Source organism: Macaca mulatta, chromosome 10 (assembly GCF_049350105.2).
Source record: "Macaca mulatta isolate MMU2019108-1 chromosome 10, T2T-MMU8v2.0, whole genome shotgun sequence".
NCBI lineage: Eukaryota > Metazoa > Chordata > Mammalia > Primates > Cercopithecidae > Macaca > Macaca mulatta.
In genome coordinates, this window is record NC_133415.1 from 101,287,210 (window position 1) to 101,307,461 (window position 20,252).

At 48.7% G+C, this 20,252-nt stretch overlaps 1 long non-coding RNA gene across 1 annotated transcript; it reads right to left on the minus strand.

The window, feature by feature from the left end:
• Window positions 1-1,220: 1,220 nt before the first annotated feature.
• Window positions 1,221-12,230, minus strand: LOC107000372 (uncharacterized). Its single transcript, XR_013400018.1, has 2 exons — window positions 11,951-12,230; window positions 1,221-1,477 (listed from the first exon to the last, which is right to left on the minus strand). It is a non-coding gene; the product is annotated as an uncharacterized LOC107000372 (long non-coding RNA).
• Between the last annotated feature and the right edge of the window lie 8,022 nt (window positions 12,231-20,252).

The following is a 20,252-nucleotide window of genomic DNA, read 5'->3' on the forward strand; positions in this document are numbered from 1 at the left end:
ACGCCAGGAGTCTCTCCTTATTAGGTATAAAGGTCATCTTAAAAGATTCCTTCACTTCTCCCACCACCCATCCTGAAGACAGACAATTAATCTGGCAAATGCTGACTGGTGACTACTCTGTGCCAGGCTGTGCCCTCAGCATAGGGGGGATGTGGACACAAAACAAGCTCCCTGCACCCCTGAGCTCAGCAGGTCACTGGGGAAGACTGTTGCTAGGCAAGTGACGATAGAAAGCAGAGAAGTCATTTCCAACAGCAGCAGAATGAAGCACATTCATGTGATCCAAAGTGTCATGGGGTTGCATGTGTCAGTGCAAGCAACTGGGAAAGGTTCCTGAGGGTGGGGGTTGTGAAAGATGAGAAGGCGAAAAAGGGAAAGCGACTCAGGCTGGAACTGGTATGAGAGTGCCACGTCTGTGGATAAAGAGCAGGCTGTGTGGACACTGTCGCAAGCCCAGCGGAAAGCGGGTCATGACGGGGCCTGAGGAGCCAGGAGGACCCCATGACCCAGCGCCACAGTGCCCATGGTCAGGTCTGAGATTTCATCCAAAGCATAATGGGAGGATGTGTAGCTTGAGAAACTTAAAACATCCATTTAGCTACAGTACTGAGAATTTACAACAGAGTACGAGAGAGGAATCCAGAGGCCCCTTGAGGCTGTTGGCATCCACCAGAAGAGGCCAGACCAGGTGGCCACGTGGGAATGGCAGACAGAGAAGGCTGATCTTTGGAGCTTTCTAGTGACTAATTTGCCTCCTCTGAGCCCCATGTCATTCCTTCTCTTGTTCTGCACCTAAAGCACTTTTGAACAACCCATCATCAACTTGAAGACCATTCTGAAGCCCCTCCCCTCCACCTCCTCAGTCTCTACTGCAGATAAAATCACACACACCCGTTAACCTTTCTGCTGAGAAGTTATCATCAGCCGTTTAATCAGTGCAGCAGCTCTCAGCCGGCTCTGAAAGGCTTGAAATTGCACATACATTTAAATGCCTCACACTTTCCCAGTCTTTGTTAATCACTGTTTTTCCACCCAAACATGGAAAGAGGTTATAAGAGGTGTTCGGTTGAAATTGCCTATGTGTGACAAATGTCAGAGCATTTCCAAAGCTGTTTTCTTTAGTGGAACGTTTTTATAAGGCCCAGCTCAGTGACTGGGATTAAGTAGGTGTATGCTTTTTTTATTGCTGCCTCACAAATTACCACAAACTTAGCAGCTTACAGAAACACACGTTTATTATCTCACAGTTTCTAGGGGTCAGGAGTCTGGGCATGGCTCGACCGGGTCCTCTGCCCCAGGGGGTCTTGCAGGCGATCATCAAGGTGTTGGCCAAGGGTGGAGGCTCAGCTGAGGAAACCACCAGGGAAGGGTCTGCTCCCAGGCTCACATGTCTCTGGGCAAGAGTCAGGTTCTGGTAGGCCTCAGAATGGGGGCTTTACTCACTTGCAGGCTGTTGGCCAGAGGTCACCCTCAGTTCCTGCCCACAAGCACATTTCCAATATGACAACTTCTTCATTGAAGCAAAGGAAGGAGTCAGCTAGCAGCAAGATAGAAGTCACAACCTTCTGTGACATAACCATCTGTCAAATGGGAGCGGCATCCCATTTGATTTTCCATATTCTATTGCTTAGGATCAAGTCACAGGCCTCATGTACACTCAAGGGGAAGGGATCACACACAGGCATGAATACCAGGAGAGGGAGAATTTGGAGGGTATCTTAGAGGTTCAAATATAAAGTAAAACTTAAAGAAAAAATTTTAACATCACCATTGACACAATCAACTAAAGATGACCAACATTATTTTGGTGTACAACTTACCTGGATGGTTGGATAGATCGGTGGATGAATGGATGGATGGATGGGCGAATGGACAGATGGAAGGATGGATGAATGATGGCTAGATGGATGGATGGATAGGTGGATGGACGGATGGATGGATGGATGGATGGATGGATGGATGGATGAATGGATGGATAGAGCAACCTAATAAAAACATATCACACAATACACATACATGCTTTTTGTCTTATGAAACTGGAATTGTGGTTTTAATACATACAGATGTAAACCCGCCTCATGTGCACTCAACAATATTTTATGGACTTATTTTGACAATGAGAACTCTACATATCAACATTATTGTTTTTTAGCACTGGTATTTATGGACGTTCCACAATGTATTCAATGAATTTTGTGTTTTAATCAAGTTAGGATGTGATTCAGCTGCATCTAGCAGAGCTCTAACTTCAACTAAGACAAAAGTGTATTTTTCACAGAAACCAAAGCTGGAGCTTGACAGTCTAGTGTTTATGCAAAATTTGACGGACCCTGTTTTTGTCCAGTGAAGTGTTTTGCACTTCCTAGGATGTGAATCTCACCTTCACAGACCAAATTGATGGGAAGAGCACCAACCATCACATCCATAGGCCAAGGAGGAGAGAGGAAACAAAAAACTAAGAAATGAGGCAGATGACAGACGTAAGGAGGCTTCAAAACATGCCACACAACACTTTCATTACTTTGCATTGGTCAGAATCTGGTCACATGGTCACAGTTCGCTGCAAGGGAGGCTGGGAAAACGTAGCAAGTGTCCAGCCACTGGGGAGAGAGGAGCGCCGGAGGAAAGGCAGGGGGCCACCAGCAAGCATTTAGGCTTCCTACTTTCTTCTTATAAACATCCTTAGAGATTCATCTTTACATATTTTTCTACTTCCTAGGGATAAATGCCTATAAATGGAATTTGGGACTAAAAGATGAGTGGCGTTTTCATTGGGCAATTGCCAATTGCCTTCTAGAAAGTTTGTACCAATGAACTCACCAAGAGGTGGGGTTCTGTTGCATGAAATGTTTCCCCATCCCACATTTCCTTTTACTCCACATCCTTTGGCCTTTATTAGGCTTACACATCTCTTCAGAATGCTTGCTTCCTACATCATAATCTTGGGATTTAATACGTGTTTTTCATTCAGGTTATTATTAATATCAGATTTATCTGGCTATGTGTGAGCCCAGCCACAGCCTCAGGGAAAGAGATGTATCTTTCAGTGGTGAAGAGAATAAAAATCAAAACTCCTCAGGGACTTTGAAAGTGAAGTGGGCAGGAAAGGGTGGAAAGAACAGATCTCATTCTATGAAGAGCACGGAGGGATTTTCACAGAGCCTGTAGTGCTGAGTACAGCAGACCAGGCTCCCCGGGGCACCCAGAGAGCAGCCTTTTCTCAACAGAAGAGGAGTGAGCACTGCATAGAGTTGCAGAAAGGGAATACCAGACAGGGGTAACAGCAGATACAAAGGCCCTACAGGCAGGCACTGGCTTGGCCTGCTGGAGGAGCAGAAAGGAAGCCAGTGTGTCTAGAGTAGAGGGGACCAACTTGTCCAGGTTTGTCAAGAACTTTCCTGGTTTTAACACTAGAAATATTACATCCAGGGAAACTTCTGAGTTACAGCCAAGCTGGAATGATTTGTTTGGAACTGCCTTGTTTTAAAATTGAAAGGTCTGTGTCCCACAAACCCCCTCAGTCCTACACGAGCTGAGGCAGTGGGTCATGCTATGCTGGAGGAATGTGTGCAAGGGTGGGCAGAACAAGTGACTCTCTCCTATGTCCTCTCTCCCCTTGGCCTCAGGAGTGACAAATCTGGGTGTTGACATCCAGGATGAAGACTACATTTCCCAGCATCCCTTGCAGCAAACAGGTCATGTGACCAGGCTGTGATCATGGGGAGGTGAGGCCCATGCACAGTGGCTGCCTTTAGAAGAAGGAAGGTTTGTGTCCTCTTGTTCTCTTCTCCTCTCCCTGCTGGCTGGCAGGAGACAGGATGGATACTGGCAGGGAAGCCACACTCTAAGGAAGTCAGACCAACAAGATGGAAGGAGGCTGAGCCCCTGAAAATTGTAGAGAAGAACCACCTGACTGGCTTTGACTTTCTTGTGAAACAGGAGTGAACCTCCATCTTGGTTAAGCCACTGTGATTCAGGGTCCTTGGTCACATTCATTGAGGCTGTAACCTAATTGGTAGAAAGAAAGGAAGGGGAGGGGAGATGGAGTCGGAGAGGCAGGCAGAAGTCAGATCACATCGGGCCAAGGCAGAGGAAAAACAGGTGATATAGGACTCAAGGACCCCACCTGCTCCCAGGTGAAGGGAGTTTGCCGTGGGTGCCCCTCCCTGTCTGCTGGAGTAAGCGAATTTTACCCACTTCCCTTAGGACTTTGCAAGATGCACATCACAGTCACAGGTACTTGTCTCCTAAGGGACCTTTCAGGTGAGCTGCCCCAACAGTGAGACTGTAACAAGAGCAGGACAGAACACTTGTGTGCATGCCCTCTGAGCGTTGGGAGCTGTTGTTGTAGCGGCTGCTGTTACTCATCCTGACTGATACACAGACACAACCAGTAGCCCTCTCTCCTGGAAATGCCATGTAAGTTAGGTAAGGCATAATCCAGGAAAGCTCTCAAGCTGATTTCCCTCCTAGCCCCTGGGGTTGCTGAGCAGGGCCCACATTATCTAAGATCAGCTGGACACCTGTACACCTGCCATAGCCTGGAGCAGGTGCCAGGCACTGTGGATGATGAATGTGAGAACAGCATCACCCCTGCCCTCCTGCAGGTGACTGTCTGGTCTGGTCAGACCATGGGATTCCTCCACAACCACCTCCTCATACACAGCTCACTCATGCCAAGCAGGAAGCAGAGCTTGGGATCGCCTTATATAAAAGCACATGTAGTTCATACAGGGCTGATGGTTCCAGCTTCCAAGACACCTGAGACCTCCTTGGATGCTTGGTAATCAGACCAGGTATGTGCAAAGAGGCATGACTCTTTATTTTCACTTAATTGAAAAAAACACATCAGCAAAGAGAGCATCCATGTTCAGTGGCCCTTTCTTCTCCTCCCAGTAGTGACCTTTAAAAATATGCTTTATGAGTCATTTGCCAAACCTCCTTCTTCATGCCGAGGTGTAATCAGACTCATAAATAGGCCAGACTTGAGAGGGGACAAATGCAAGAAACTTTAAGGTATTCTTTATACCTTACCCATATTGTATAAATGAAAGGCCCAGGCAGAGCAGGTCTCAGGGCTGCCCAGCCATGTGTGTGCCAAACGTGGATGTGTCAGTGGCCATGCCGGGAGTTAAGCCCTAGCCATGGGCCTCTGGGTGGCCAAGGCCAAGTCTTATTCAACAGGTGAGTTCAACCGAGCCAAACATGGCAGAAATACATAAGGGAGACGATGACTCCCCTAGTTAAATCCCCTGCTAATTCCATCTGGCTCAGAGGAGGAGCCAAGTCCTCACAGCAGCCTGCAACCCCCACCTGACTCGGCCTCCTCTCAGCTCTGACTCTCCGTGCCCCTCTACTCTTCTCTGTCTCCCCTCCCACCACAAAGAAGGGATCCTGCAGGTTCATCCTGGTGGATTCAAACCCATCTTTGTTACACAGTCACCAAATGAATGTGCATAAACCTTACAAACAGCCTCTTGAAAAAGAGAAAGGCAGGCCGGGCTCAGTGGCTCATGCCTGTAATCCCAGCACTTTAGGAGGCCGAGGAGGGTGGATCATCTGAGGTCAGGAGTTTGAGACCAGCCTGGCCAACATGGTAGAACCCCGTCTCTACTAAAACCATGAAAATTAGCCGGGCATTGGTGGCACGCACCTGTAGTCCCAGCTACTCTGGAGGCTGAGGCAGGAGAATCCTTTGAACCTGGAAGGTGCAGGTTGAAGGAGGTGAGATCACGCCACTTCACTCCAACCTGGTTGACCAAGCAAGACTCTGTCTCAAAAAATAATAATAATTTAAAAAGAAAAAGACAAAAATTCAAACAGCTAAACAGAAACTGGACAAAAGATTTGAACCATCCCTTCACAGAAGAGGAAATGTGAAGGACTGGCCAATAAAAACATGAAGAGGGTCACAACCTAACAGGATGAGGTATCATGTGACACCCACCAGACTGGCAAAACTCCCACAACCCAAGAAATGCAAGGGTTGGGGAGAATGGAGAGCAACAAGAACACTCAGCCACTGCTAAGAAAGGTTGTGAATTTTTGTTGTTGTTGTTGTTATGCTTGCATATGAAAGGATATGTGTTGTGGGTTATGAGGAAAATTACATTTCTTAACTGGGATGAAATTTTGAAAATTGAAAGCTACTGATCAGAAGAAACTTGCACTTGTATATAAAAGAAATGCCCAAGAATGTTCTAGCAACACAGTCCTAAGGGCCCCAACCTGGCCAAACCCTCATCCACAGGAAAATGAAGACATTTCCCATGTTCCCCTCATGCTACGGGAGATCACGCAGCAATGAAAATGAACCATATCAATGTGGATGGGTCTCAGGAAGAGAATGGAGGACAAAAATAGACATTGAGCAAATGCTCAGACCCAATGCAGCATAGGAGCAGCCACACAGGAGAATTTCTTCACATCGAAGTTCAAAACTACAGCCGAGGCAACAGAGCAAGACCTTGTCTCAAAAAGACAACAGAAAGTTCAAAAACTAAATGGCATATTGTTTAGGGATGTATACATACTTGGTGAAAGAAACGTACTATGAAGTAAAGTATGGGAATAATAAAGACTAAAGCAGAAAGTGATTCTCTCTGTAGAAGGGAAGGGACTGGGATTCAGGAGGGGCCTTGAGGGAGCATCCAAAGTTATGTCTCTTCAGATTCTATTCCCTAAACTTGGTGGAGGTCCTGTGTGTCCAGTGTGTCAATATTCTTTATACCTTACCCACATGGTATAAATGCTTTTTTCTATTTAATATTTAGAAGACAGTTATACACAAGATGCATTAAATAGCAAGATGGCAGATGAACATCAGGAAGGAACATTAGGAACATCCACGGTGTTCCATCCAGGAACCTTCATCATGGAAACCCTTGTGCTCATGGGCCTGGTCTTAAGACACAGTCAGTTGATGGGGATCAGAAGCCACACTCATCGTAGCAGAGAGGCAGGACCAGCTGGGAGAGGGTCCTTCTGTGACACTGACGGCATCACCGGGCCGTGGGAAGTGACTCAGCTGCCAGAACTCACACAATATCATTCTGCACCAAAACCTCACAGGAAAAATGGTAAGTGTGAAGTTTCTCCATTAGTAGCAATTCTCAGACTAATCTCTGTCCTCCATCCGTTCTCCACAAAACAACATTTTATAGCTTTGCTTGGGTTTATTTATCCATTTATTTTTTATTTTACTAACTGATGGAAAAGACATATTGTGTGTGTGTGATTTTTGTCTCTCTCAGTAAGGATAATTATGGTATAATTCCTATTATTATTATTATTATTATTACAATCATCATTTAGTTTTCTTAAGCTTCTCAAATTCTAAGGGCATTAATCAGGGTCTTTCTGACGTGTGAGATAGAAGAGAAATCCAAACTGTTTAAGAGAGAAAAGAATGCATTGATCACCAGGACTCACAAGTTCCCAGGTTTAACCTGCTTGAGAAACAGTTACACCTGTGGTTTCAAGTGGCATCCTGTGATTCATTTTCTCTCTCTCTTCTCCTCTCTTCTCTCTCTCCTTCCCCAACACCGGCACCATGTTTAGCATCACGAACCTCAGACTTAAACAGCACGACAGGCTCCTCCCAGGTCTCCAGCTACATAACCCTCAGACTTAAACAGCAGCAGCACTGGCTCCTCCCTGGGTCTCCAGCTCCACAGACCTGAAACTAAAATGGCAGTATTGTCTCCTCCCCAATCCCCAGCTACAGACCCTCAAACTAGAACAGTACACTGGCACCACCCAAAGTCTCCAGCTCCACACCTCAAACTAGAACTCCAGCACCCGCTCTTTTCCGAGTCTCAATATCCGCGACCCTCAAAACAGCAGCACCGGCTCCTCCCCTAGTCTTCAGCTTCACGACCCTAACTATAATAGTAACTACTTGCTCCTCTGTGGTCAACAGCTCCAAGACGCTAAAACTAGAACAGCAGACCAGTGTCTACCCAAAACACCAGCTCCAAGACTCAAACAAGAACAGCAGCACTGACTTCTCGCCAGGTCTCCAGCTCCATGACCCTGAAACTTGAACTGCAGCACGCGCTCCTCCCCAGGTCTCCAGCTCCACGGACCTTAAACAAAAACAGCAGTACCCGCTTCTCCCCAGGTCTCCAGCTGCAGACCCACAAACTACAACAGCAGCACCATCTCCTCTCCGGGTCTCCAGCACCATGACCCTAAAACTAGAACAGCAGCTCCAGCTCCTCTCCAGGTCTCCAGCTCCACGACCCTAAAACTAGCACAGCAGCACCAGCTCCTCCTCGGGTCAACAGCTCCAAGACCCTCAAACTACAACAGCAGCCCTGACTCCTGTCCAGGTTTACAGATCCACAAAACTCAAACTTGAACTTCAGCACTGGCTCCTCCACGAGTCTCCAGCTCCCTGACCCTCAAACTAGAACAGCAGCACCATCTCCTCTCTGGGTCTCCAGCTCCATTGACCTTAAGCTAAAACAGCAGCACCAGCTCCTCCCGAGGTCCCCAGCAACAGACCCTCAAACTACAACAGCAGCACCAGCTCCACCCACAGCCTCCAGCTCCCCACCTCAAACTAGAACTGCAGCACCAGCTCCTCCCCAAGTCTCAATAGCCACGACTCTCAAAATAAAACAGCAGTAGCGGCTCCTCCCCTGGTCTTCAGCTTCACGACCCTAACTATAACAGCACCACCCGCTCCTCCGGGGTCAACAGCTCCAAGACCCTCAAACTACAACAGCAATCCGGCTTCTACCCAGGTCACCAGCTCCAAGACTCTCAAACTTGACTTGCCAGGTATCCAACTCCACACCCCTCAAACTTGAACCGCAGCACCAGCTCCTCCCCAGGTTTCCAGCTACTCGTCCCTCAAACTGTTGCTCCTCCCCGGGTCGCCAGCTCCAAGACCCTAAAACTAGAACAGCAGACCGGCTCCTACCCAGATCACCAGCTCCCAGACTCTTAAACTAGAAGAGCAGCACTGACTTCTCGCCAGGTCTCCAGCTCCACGACCCTCATACTTGAACTACAGCAACAGTTCCGCCCAGGTCTCCAGCTCCACAAACCTTAAACTAAAACAGCAGCACCAATTCCTCTGCAGGTCCCCAGCTACAGATCCTCAAACTAGAACAGCAGCACTGACTCCTGCCCAGATATCCAGCTCCACAAACCTCAAACTTGAACTGCAGTACCAGCTACTTCCCGGGTCTTCAGCTCCATGACCCTGAAAATACAGCAGCAGCACTGGCTTTTCCCCAGGTCCCCAGCTCCACGACCCTCAATTTTAAAAAGCAGTGCCAGCTCCTCCCTGGGTCAGCACCTCCACGACCCTCAAACCTGAACCGCCGCACCGGCTCCTCCTCGGGTCACCAGATCCCAGACCCTCAAACTAGAAGAGCAGCACTGACTCCTCCCATATCTCCAGCTCCATGACCATCACGCTTGAAGAGTAGCACCATTTCCTTTCTGGGTCTCCAGCTCTACGACCCTCAGACTTGAACAGCAGCACCAGCTCCTTTCTGGGTCTCCCACTCCACTATTTTCAGACTTGAACAGCAGCACCAGCTTCTCCCCAGGTCTCCAGCTCCATGACTCTCAAACGAACAGCAGCACCTGCTGCTTTCTGGGTCTCCAGCTCCACCATCTTCAGACTTGCACAGCAGCACCAGCTTCTCCCCAGGTCTCCAGCTCCACGACCCTCAAACTAGGACAGCAGCACCAGCTCCTCCCTGGGTCTCCAGCCCCTCAAGTCTGAGGGTCGTGGAGCTGGAGAACCGGAAAAGAAACGGTGCTACTCTTCAAGTCTGAGGGTCATGGAACCAGAGACCTGGGGAGGAGCTAGTGCTACCACTGTTCAAGTTTGAGCATCTTGGAACTGGAGACCCAGGGAAGTGCCACTTGAACGGTAGCTCCTCCCCTAGTCTATAGCTCCATGACCCTCAAACTTGAAGAGTAGCACCATTTCCTTTCTGGGTCTCCAGCTCCACGACCTTCAGACTTGAACAGCAGCCCCAGTTCCTCCCTGGGTCTCCAGCTCCATGACCTTCAGACTTGAACGGTGGCACCAACTCCTCCCTGGGTCTTGAACCTGCCCAGCCTGCAGATTTCAGACTTGCTAGCCTTCAGGATCACATTAGCCAATTCCTTAAACTCAGCCTCTTTCTCTGTATGTAGGATATGGACACCTCCTGCCGGCTCTTTTTCTGGAGAGCCCAGTGAACACACCATGCATCAGGCTCCATCATTCACCAAAGCGTCTTTCCAACAGCCTCTGCCGTGATATTTCTTAAATAAAGGTCACTCCAAAGACCCTCACCTCTGGATTGTAACCAACTCAGTGGCAGACTTAATCCATTTCTACCTGCTGACATTTCTCACATGGAAAAGGCTGGTTGACAGATTGAAGCTGTCTCCCCCCACTCCCCACGCCAGTGCACACTTCTCCCTTGAATGTTGATTTTGTGCTCATTTTAGAGACTGAGGCAAAAAGACAGACAAATACAAGGCCAAGTCAGTGACAAATAAACAATGCTATTTAGGCATTGAGAGTGTGTTTTTGTGTTTGTGATTTTTTGCTAATTAATTCCGCCTGTAGAGGAGGGGGAGGGAAAGGAGGAAGGGAGAAGTTCCCTGGCAGGGCTGAGAGGCAGTGTGGTGTCTGGGGCTCCTGGAGTGCAGGGGGATGGCCTGGCTCTGCTGCCTTCTATGGGTAAGGGTCCACTGCTTTTTTTTCTGGGACTTAAGTCACCTGGGCTTATACTAAGCGGCCCTCAGCAAGCTCTTCTCCCTTGCCCCTGCCACCAAGAGCCCCAGGATGCCCTAGTTCCTGCCCCTCCAAGACCTGGGACTCCTGCTCCTGGGGCCTTCTGGTTGGTTCTGCTTTTCCTTGCTTCAGGACCTAAATGGATTCTGTCACCTGCCTCCTCAGAACCCTGAGCGATACACCCACTGCCTGTCACCCAGGACGGGTCCACCCAAGTCTTCCATCCCAGGAGAGTCCTTCCTGGCACCTTGTGAGCCGACAGCATCTCCAGGGAACCGCAGGACTTCGGGGGGCCTGGGAAGCATCAAGAGCTTCAGGAGGGGAGCCCCTCACAGGTAGGGATTACGGAGCCCTGCAGGGACCCTTAGAACAGGTAGGTCGGGGTGGGGCTGAGGTCTTGGCGCCTTGATTCAGGTTCCTGGCTTAGGTCCCACCTCTCTGAAATCTCCCACCCACAGCCAAGCCGCTGGCCACCCCACTGATGCCCTGTGTTACACTGTTTTGATGGAGACCTCACCAGGCTCTCCCACCTGCTCTCCTCCTGGAGCAGGGAATGTTGGAATTTGGGGCTGATCTGCATATGAACGTGACTCTTAACAAGGTGAGGGGCTTGAAGTTCTCTGGGGCTAATGACTGCTCCGTGAATAATGGTCCCTCTTAACATGTAATTAAACATTTATCAGATGTATTTCTACAGAAACATCCATCTTAAGAGGTTACTGGATTTCCTGAAACGAGGCAGATGTACTCCCAGCTCCCCCTCCCCTCTCCAGCCTCAGTTCCCTGGGCCGGATGCCCCCCTGGGGCCTGTGGTGCAGTTTCGGTTGGTTCACCCCATGCGGAGCTTGATGGGGTTGGGTTGGGTTTAATCAGAATGGTAAATTGCAAATGATACAGGGCCTGGGCTCTGTTGGGATACTTGTGTTGACCAAGTCCCTTGTGAATTAAATCATTTAATACTGGAAATGGAAAAGGCCCCTCATCTTCCTTCTGAATGAGCCGTGAAATAGGCTCTGGGAACGGCCTCCAGGGTGAAGTGGTTGTCAGGGCTTGGCGCCAAGATCTGATGGGGGGGTCAGAAGACAGGGCACCAGCAGGACAGGGTACTTGGGGAGGCCTATCACGATGTGCCACAGATGCATCCTGTGTCGGTAGCACCCCAAACTCGGGAGGCTGGTCGGGGCGCAGCTGACATACCTGGGATGTGTGCACTGATCGCATACCACATGAGGCACCCTCAAAGCATCCGAGAACCAAATAATCACTCCTCAGCTTCCCAACCCGGGGACAGGTTTGGGCTCTGGCGTGGGACAGCGCTTGTCTTCACTCTGAATCTCTGACCGCAGCTTTCTCAATGCAGTGCAGGGGTTGACTTGGCAGATGAGGCTGCTGGGACTCAGATCACCTCACTGGCTTGAAAGCGGATCTAATCTGCTCCCAAGAAGGTGGAGCCATGGACTAGCTGGTCCCAGCCGTGAATTCTCTGAAAATTAAAAGAATAACAAAGCATATCAAATAGGATTAACACAAACACTCTTCAACACAGTGCCTGTGAGGCAACAGAAACATGAGCACAGAATGCCCATCAGTGGGGGACCACCAGGCCCGATGTCTCCAAAAGCAATTTGCTGGATGTATCAAGAGCTTAAATTTAAAAAGCACTTAATCCTTGATGCAGTTATCACACACATAAGATATTATCTTAAGGAGCTGTTCATAAATGCAAACCAAGATTATGTAGTAATACAATCATTGCCACATAAACTGCAACAGCAAAAATTGGAAGCAGTACAAATGTCCAATAATATAGGAATGGAGAAGGGTGCACAGGTTTTCCAAACAGGGAAATATTGAAGGATGATTTGATCATATGCTTACCTGAAATTTTCAATAGTGTAGAAAGCGCTCGTGATTTCATGTGAAGTGAAAAAAATGGATACAAAAACATGGATTTTACACTCTTATCACACATGCATCCATATTCAGAGGAAATAGTTAAATAAGAGACAAATCAGGGTACCAACAGTAGTAACATGTCAGTGGTAACATTATAAATGGTTTTCATTTTCTTTTTTATAGTAGTTGTATGTTTTCAAATTTTCAAGCATGATCAGGTCTTTTAAAATCACAAGAAAAAAACTAAAGTTGCCAGTTGCTACCAGGTGAAAAGGACAATATTCTTTAGCAATTTCTGCAAAATACAGGATCCTTCATAACATATACAGGTCCTTTAATAAGTGATATGTTGAAATTTTCAATACAAATTCTGATGTAAAATAAGGAAAGAAACATTCAAAGTATTCATTATCATCTTCTATTCATGTTTGAGAAAGACACAGAGAGTCAAATTACTTTGGAAAGCCTAAAAATTGTTGGTTTCGTTTTAAATTGCTATCTCTAACACCTTCATGTGACTTCAGTAACCTATCTGCTCCCTGCCAACCTTAAAGTGCTTAATTACCACAAATTTCTGAAATCCATCTATCATTTGAATAACCTTTGTGAAATCATTATTGAGTGCTTTTAGAGGATTTGATCACAGCAATAGAAACAGGCCCATTTGTCTCCGCACATGCAAATGACTTATTAACATTCAAGCGATGAGTTCACTTTACCAAGATTCCCAAGACATGCATCATCCCCAAATGTTACTTTCCTCCCTCAAGTCCTTTCATATCATCCCTTTGCTCTAGGACGACCCGATTCCTCACCAGCTTACATTCCCAGCAGCATCTGGCCACCTTGCCCTCTCTGCTACCCCTGGCCTTATCACAGTTCCTCAAACCGAACAGGCTCAGCCCAACCCAGCACTTGGCACTTGCTGTGCTTTGCAGAGCTCCCATCCAGTTCTTGCCTCGCTCAGCTGCAGCCTGTGGGATGTTCCTTAGTCCCAAGAAGACACGGCATCCTCCTTACCCCCAGTCCTTTGCACACGTTGTTCCCTTTGCTGAAACATTCTTCCCCTCCCATCGCCTGCAGTTACTTGGTTAATTCCCGCTTCCCTTTGACAGACTTTCTCTCCATTCCCTATGCCCTAAGCTCCTATCCCCTGACCCAGGATCAAACTCTATAATCCCCCAAATGTTTCCTTTGCAGCATTTTGCACATTCAGTTACTGGATGATATTTTTATTGAGTCTTTGAATAGTTGGCTTCTCTTCTGGTAACTCCATGAGGGCAGAGAATGAAAGTCATGCGCTCACCCCAGGAAGGTTGTCTGTTAACAAAGATTAACTGAATGACTGGTGGATTTGCACAGCATTTAGGCCTTTGTGCCCTGTGCTGGAATCATTCTTTGCTTGTATATGAAACCACTTTACCTGAGTGGAATTTCCTTTGTCATGCTACCTGCAGGTTTAGTGAAATGACAGTCCCTGTAGAGTACAGAGAAGCCTCCAGCTGCCTCCCTATGCTGGGGTGCGAATTGGGGGAACAAGACTACATGAATACATGAAGGAATGAAATGCACCACACAAGAGCACCAGCATCTGTTCACCTACACATCAGTCACTGATGGCATCCAAAAGGAAAAGACCCTTTCTCCTGTATGACATTCATCTCTGTACCTGTCCCAGCCCTGGAACCACCAGAAGGAACAGCGGAGAAGGGGACCCCAAGCCTTAGTGAGAGGTGGGTAGGGGGAGAGGAAAAGCTTGGAATTAAATGTGATATTAAAATTTAGATTTGGACCAGCCAAGGCTTTTACTATCTAGATGAGAGTGATAATGATTAATGAACTTGTTCTTATAAATAAAAGTGAACAAAAACCCAAGGGATCTTCCCAAAATGTCATCCAGAAGCAGGGGCCTGAGACCTAACAATAGGGCAGGGATTAGGGTGAGGCAAGGGAGACACTCACCCCAGGTGTAAAATCTAAATGGGCACCAAAAAATTCAATAATCATGATAAATAACATCGTTAACACAGTACTTTTTAAAACTCAAACTTCATGCAAAAAAATCTGTGATTAACAAAATATTAAAAATGTAAAGACAGGATCCTTTGTGAGAAAGAAGGAGAAGGAGGAAGAAGAAGAAAAAAGGAGGAGGAAGAGGAGGATGAAGAGGGGGAGGAGGGGGAGGAGGAGAGGGAGGAGAAGGGGGAGGAGGAAAGGGGGAGGAAGGGGAGGAGGAGGGGGAAAGGAGACAGTATTCAATGCAGCACTTCCACAATTTGGCCTCACTTGCTCACCCTAACCCAGCCTTGCCTCACAGAAGCTACTGGAAGGCAGCTGCTGGAGAAAAGTGAAGCTGTTTCCTGCTTGCATTCAGTTCAGACCTTCCATAAACCAGCTACAGGTGAGACAGTGATGAACCACCTGGGCCAAACAGGACTGAAATCTACCATCAGGACCACAATAACCAGGTCCGTGTTGCCCGTTCCCAGCTGCGCTCAGACACTTTGACTTAAAGGTTCAGGCCAGGGTTGCTTCTCTCATTGACATCAAGAACTTGTTAAGAGAAGTAAGTCTCAGTTATAGGAAGTCAGATCTTCCCAAGGGATGCAATCAAGGAGTTTATTTATTTAAAATGCAGCCCCGTGTGGGAGTAGGAAGGGGAATGAATTTTTTTTTTTTTTTTTTTTTTTTTTTTTTGCGATGGAGCCTCACTCTGTCGCCTGGACTGGAGTGCGGTGGTGTGAGCTCCGCTCACCGCAATCTCCACCTCCCGGGTTCACACCATTCTCCTGCCTCAGCCTCCCAAGTAGCTGGGACTACAGGTGCCCCCCTCCACGCCCGGCTAGTAAAGACGGGGTTTCACCATGTTAGCCAGGATGGTCTCAACCTCCTGTCCTCGTGATCCACCCACCTTGGTCTCCCAATGTGCAGGGATTACAGGCATGAGCCACCGTGCCCGGCCAAGAAGGGGAATGATTCTTATTTCCATCTTTACTCACTTTCTCTTTATGTCATCTCTGACCATGAGCCTGGCATTTCTGTAATAAAAGAGCAGCAGTTGCTAGGGTTCTATTTGGAGGGGAAAGTACAGACCGCCCATCAACATGGTCAGGTTTCTCCCACATCAGCCCCAGGGAGCAAGAACTGCCAGCTTACAAGGACAGGTCCGTGCTCTGTGGATGGGCCAGAAAGAGGGTGTGCAGTGAGGGAATGGTAATCACATAGGAGAAAATGGCCAGGGTCACAGCCTGGTTTGTCCCCTTCTCACTGGAGGCCTCCAGAAGGCTGGTCCAAGCCAGTGACACCCGTGCACAGGGGTCGAAATGAGACCCTCTAATCGTGTCCTGGTGTCTTGAGACTGCCTCCCACCCACCGCCCCCACCGCGGGGCCCTGCACTGGCTTCTCCAAGAAGAAACTGGGAGGCTGAGGGGCTGACCTGGGGGGAGACCTTTCACTCAGTCCCCGTGGACCTGCTGAAGGTTTCACTTATCCTTAAAAAACATGCCTGCCTCTTTGCATGTCTGTCATAAGGAACATGTGTTACTTTCCTAAAGAAGGAAAACATCACTCCAGACCACCTGTGTGTTTAGCAAACACCAATTCCCAGCCCAGAGCAGTGGGTTTGCTGCTGCTGCAAAAAGCGAAAGCTCAAAACCCATGTGGAGCCTTCAGAGGCCGCCTGGCCCCCGCTCACCCTTCGGAATTCACTCACTGGTGTGTCTGGGGCTGTTTCTTCTTGGTGTCTGGTGTCAGGAAAGAGAAGACACGGGGACACCAGTTGGGGGTTTAATCCCATCAGACCCAAACCTCGGTTCTCTGTGCCCCTCACGTCACCCCATCGAGATGTCGCTGGGACTGAATGAACCATGAGCTGCTGCCCTGAGCAGTGAGTCAGATCCACGAGGATGACCCCTCACTGGGCAGCCCAGCTCAGACCTTAAGGGAAACAGGCCTGGGGGAAGGTGGGTGGAAGGACAGGGCCCCTGGTGGAAGGACTCACAGGGTGAGAGACTCCACCCACTCAGGCGATTCACACTCGGGGTCTTTGGGGGCCCTCGAAGGAAATGTTGGTTCACAGTGAACACAGGTCCAGCTATTCAGGGTCACAATTATCTGCAGCAGGGACAACCACCCACTCCCAAAAGATGAATGCTGTAAGGCAGAAATTTTAGCTCATGATAAATTTTTTAGTGAAAATGATTTCTGTAATCATGTTTTATTTACCTGTATTTAAAGATTAAAGTTTCAATATGGCACCTTAATTCCTTAAGGAAGAGAAAGAATGCGTATCTTGGGGTAATGGGGACCGGCAGCTCCGTGAGTCAAAGCTTTCTGTGGCTCGATCTAGTTCAGGGTCTGAGTGAACGTTTAACGTGCCTGCAAAAGCCTCTGGTAAGCAGGGAGCTGTGTTACAGGCAGCAGAGCCCGAGGACTTGCCAGAGCTGATGGGGATTTCAGGGAGCAGGTTCGAGCTCCTCGTGAGGTGGAATGAGAGGAAGGCTCTACCCGTCTCCTGAGTCAGGCTGGACTCAAAGCGGAGAGAAAATTGTTTAAATGAAACAAAACACTGTCATTGCAATAAAATGTGACCATTCTCTTCCCTTTTCTTTTCTTTTTTTTTTTTTTTTTTTTTTTTGGACACAGTTTCTTGTTCTGTCACCCACCCAGGCTGGATTACAGGGGCATGATCTTGACTCACTGCAGCCTCAACCTTCCAGGCTCAAGTGATCCTCCTGCCTCCTCAGTAGCTGGGACCACAGCCATGTGCTACCACATCTGGCTTTTATTTTTTTTCTTTTTGTAGACATGAGGTCTCGCCACATTGCCCAGGCTGATCTCAAACTCCTGGGCTCAAACAATCTGCCCACCTCTGCCTCCCAAAGTGCTGGGATTACAGGAGTCAGCCACCACGCCTGGCTCCCTTCTCTTTCTATCTCACCTGACAGTGTCTCTGCATCCCCATCTCTTACCACTCTCCCGACTTCTTAGATACTCTGACCCCATATCTGATCCTCCTGATCTCTGGCCTTTGCACTTGCTGTTCCTTCCACCTAGCATGCTGTTCCCTCAAATCACCCACGGCAGCCCCATCTTGTCCTTCAGGACTCAGCCCATATGTCACCTGCTCAGAGAGGCCCTCCCAGACCACCCAAAATGAGACAGTAGCTCCACCCCCACAACTCTTTATCCCATCTCCCAATCTGTGTCCTGTATTCTATTTTTCACAATCTGAATGATGTTTATGTGCTGACCTGTATGCTGTCCATCCTCAGAGACTGGAACTTCCTGAGAGCGTCATGAGATCAGATGGCTCTTACCGCTGTGTCCCAGATACCAGCACAGCGGCCTGTGTTTAAAGGTGGTCTGTCAATATTTGTTAAGTGACTGGACAGATACGGAAGTGGATGGTTACACTGATAGTTTTTACAGGGGGATGTGTTGCTTTGCCTTGGACTTGTTCCATTGTTCTCGTATATAACATGGGCCTGACCAGAGAGAGATGCTGCTTGGACATGACAAAAAACTTTCACACAATCTGTTGGACAATAAACCACATAAGTACCCCTTCTCTATCCGTTACTCTATACCTTCATGGATAAATCACTAGACCTCATGTGGGTGCAGGAATTTTGAAATATATTTTTAAAGAAATTGCTAATGTAGACAGGGATCCTAAAATATAGAGAGACATATAGATAGTCGCCTGGGCCCTGCACGCTCTATGCATGACTTTGCAATCCATCCTTCGAGGAAGTCTGCAGTGAAGACAGCCCTTCAGAACTGCGATGAATTGAGTCAAGGGGCTGGACCTTTACACCCCTGTGTTTATTACCAGTCTTTGGAGATGGATGGACCCCAGGGTGACCCCAGCAGCTCCTGTTGGCCAGGGGCATTTTCTGGGGCGGGTCTCAGCTGTGAGCTCACAGCAGGCAACCCCCTGGCAGTGGGGCATGCATGCCTGCTCCTGAAAGGGGATGTAGGGGACACATCCCAGCATCTGGCCCAAGTCATGAGTCTTTCTCACCGAGGCCATTGTGCAAAAGCTTCCCCACAGGCCTCCCGTCTTCCACTCTTGCCCCATTTCCCTATTTTCCACACAGCAGCCAGAGGAAGCCTGTGAAACCGAGGTCGGGTCCTGTGCTTCCTCTGCTCAGAACCCTCCATGGCTCCCACGTACTCAGAATAAAACCCCGAGCTTCATGACAACCATGAGACCCCAACTTCTGCCCCCAAAGCTTCTCTGGCCTCACCTCCCGCTGCTCCTCTCCTCGCTCGGCCGCAGCTGTGGCTCCCTCCCCGGTTTTCCTGGAACACGCCAGCGCACCTGCGGCCGGCTTTGGACTCACTGCTCTTTTGCCTGGAAGGCCCTACCCTCAATGTCATCCTGGCCCACAGCCTCAGCTCCTCCGGTCTTGGCTCAAATGGTGGCTTTTCAGCGGGGTCTTCCCTGACCATCCTACTGAAAATCACCAACCACCCTCCATAGGGGGCTGAACAAGGGCCCCCCATATGTGTCCACATTCAAACACCTGGGACCTGTGGGTATGTCCATTGCAAAGAGGCTTTGCTGATGTAATTAAGTAAAGGATCTTGAGATAGAAACTGACTCTGGATGACCTGGGTGGGCCCAGTGTAATCACAGGGTTCCTTATAGGAGCGGGGCAGGAGGGTCTGAGTCAGAGGAGCTGTGACAGGGCAGAGACTGGAATCACGTGCTTGAGGATGGAGGAAGGGGCCATGAGCCCAGGAATATGAGGGGCTTAAAAGAAAATACAGGCCGGACAAGCACTTTGGGAGGCTGAGGCAGGGGGATCACTTGAGGTCAGGAGTTCAAGACAACCCCCGGGCAAACACGGTGAAACCCCATCTCTAATAATAATACAAAAAATTTAGCCGGACATGGTGGCGCACACGTGTAGTCCCAGCTAGTTGGGAAGTTAAGGCAGGAGAATCGCTTGAACCCAAGAGGCAGAGGTTTCTGTGAGCCAAGATCGCACCACTGCACTCCAGCCTGGGCGACAGAGTGGGATTCCACCTTTTAAAAAAGGAGAGAGACAAAGAAAGAGAGCAGGATGGGTAGTTGGGGGGAGAGGGGAGAGAAAGAGAGAGAGAAAAGAAGAAAGGAAGAAAGGAAGGACAGAAGGAAAGGAAGGGAAGGGAAGGGAAGGGAGGGGAGGGGAGGGGAGGGGAGGGGAGGGGAGGGGAGGGGAGGGGAGGGGAGGGGAGGGGAGGGGAGGGGAGGGAAAAATACAGACACTGAAAATGCAAAGAATCCTGCCCTCAGCGCTTCCAGCAGGAGCCAACCCTGCTGACCCCTTGACTTAGCCCAGTGAAATTGAGGGCAGACTCCTGACCTTCAGAGCTAGGAGAGAGTCCATCTGTGTTGTTTGAAGTTATCAAGTTGGAGGTGATTTGTCACAGCAACCACAGGAAGCTAACGCACCCTCCCACATACCTGGAGCTTCCTATCCCCAAGCCTGCTGAATGTCTCCCCATAGCGGGGATTAGCAGCTGACATGCGTACCTTTCACTGATTTGTTTATCCCTCTCCACTTACTGAATGTCTGCTTCATAAAAGCAGGAATTTTGTTTGTTGCGAGA